Consider the following 1,725-nt stretch of genomic DNA (forward strand, 5'->3'; position numbering starts at 1 on the left):
AACAAGTTACAGAGAGGAAATAATAAAAGTTGGAAGTGAAATCAATGAATTTAAAATAGGAAAACAATAAAGAAAATCAATGAAACCTAAAACACTTTATTTGAAAAGATCAATAATGTCGATCAAACTCTAGCTAGTCTAACCACGATAAAAAGAAAAAGACACAAGGTACCAACATCAGGAATGAAAGAAGGAACATCACTACTCATCCCATGGATATTAAAAGTATAATAATGGAATACTACACCCATACACTATGGTCATACATTCAATAACTAAGATAAAATTATCCAATTCCTGGAAAAACACAACTATCAAAACTCTCACAGGTTGAAATACATAACATCAATAGCTTTGTGTTTATAAAATAATTAAAATGTTTAGTTTAAAAACTACCAAAAAATACAAACACCAAGTCGAGATGCTTTCACTACGGAATTCTAACAAAGAAATAAATAATACCAGTTCTACACAGTCTCCTCCAGAAAATATAAGAGGAGGGAATACAAACCAGTATATTTTGTGAAGCCGGCAGTACTCTAATACCAACATCAGGTAAAGATATTAAAAGAAAAGAATATGATACTTGAATATCTCTTATATATGTAGATTCAAGTAATCCTTACAAACTATTAGCCTATCAAACCCAGCAATGCATAAAAAGGATAACATCACAGTCAAGTGGGGTTCATCCCAAGAATGCAAGACTGCTTCAACAGTCAAAAATCAAATGATGAAATCCACCATTTTAATAGACAAAATGAGAGATACCATATTGCATCAATTCATGCAGAAAAAAATCATTCAACAAAATTCAACATACTTCATTTTTTTCTATATATTTTTAAATACTTTTTTATTGTGAAAAATAACATATATACCAAAAAAACCCCAATAAATTTCCTATTTTAATAAGTAGTTGTACAACAGGTTTTAAAGTTTGGTACGGGTTACAGTTCCACGGCATTTCATTTTTTCTCCTAGCTACTCTGAGACACTGGAAACCAGCAGAAATATCAATATATTGATTTAGCAGTCATATTCATTTGTTAAATCCTATCTTCTCTATTATACTCTTCCTTTTTTTCCCTTTTTTTGTGAAAAATAACATATATACAAATGAGCAATAAATTTCAAGAAACATTGCAACAATTATTGTAGGACAAATTTCAGAGTTTGGTATGGGTTACAATTTCACAATTTTAGGTTTTTATTTCTAGCTGCTCTAAAGTACGGGAGACTAAAATACTTATCAATATACCGATTAAGCACTCATAATCCACCTGACTTTCTCTGTATAACTCCACCATCACCTTTAATCTTTATATCCTTCTCCTTAGGAGTGTTTGGAAAGGGCTGTTGATAATATAGGATGGGAGGATGGAACTAGTTGATGTCTGGAAAAGTTGGCACCTCTGCATTTCAGGACTTATCTTTGGCCAGGAACCATGTGGAGTTTGTAGGTTTCTGGAAAGTTACCTAGTGCATGGAACCTTTGTAGAATCTTATACAATGCCCCAGGTGTTCTTTAGGATTGACAGGAATGATTTTGGTTGGGGGTTGGCAAGTTATGATAGGTAGCAATGTCTAACTGAAGCAGGCATAAGAGTGACCTCCAGTGTAGCCTCTCGACTCTATTTGAACTCTCTCAGCCACTGACACCTTATTTGTTACACTTCTTTTCCCCCTTTGGGTCAGGATGGCATTGTTGAACCCATGGTGCCA

This window comes from Tamandua tetradactyla, chromosome X, assembly GCF_023851605.1.
Source record: "Tamandua tetradactyla isolate mTamTet1 chromosome X, mTamTet1.pri, whole genome shotgun sequence".
NCBI classification, from domain to species: Eukaryota; Metazoa; Chordata; class Mammalia; order Pilosa; family Myrmecophagidae; genus Tamandua; species Tamandua tetradactyla.